Raw genomic sequence first — 257 nt, forward strand, 5'->3', positions numbered from 1 at the left:
GGACCCGGGCCTACGTCCAGAACAGCTTCTCCCGGGCTCCGAGGCAGCCCACCAGGGCCTTTCGCCGCAGCAAGGACGGCGACCGGGTCCGGGAGGGAGGCCGGGGCGCTGCGGCCCTGCCCTGGCCAGGCCGGAGCGGGGGGCGGTTCCCATAGGGATCGCGGGCCGGCCGGCCGCGACCGAGCTGGGCGGGAGTCGGCGAGGCAGGAGCTAGCCGGCCCGACAGCTGCGGCGCCGCGAGTCCTGGGCGGGGAGGG

Source organism: Neophocaena asiaeorientalis, unplaced genomic scaffold (genome assembly GCF_003031525.2).
Source record: "Neophocaena asiaeorientalis asiaeorientalis breed wild unplaced genomic scaffold, Neophocaena_asiaeorientalis_V1.1 scaffold233, whole genome shotgun sequence".
Taxonomy (NCBI): domain Eukaryota; kingdom Metazoa; phylum Chordata; class Mammalia; order Artiodactyla; family Phocoenidae; genus Neophocaena; species Neophocaena asiaeorientalis.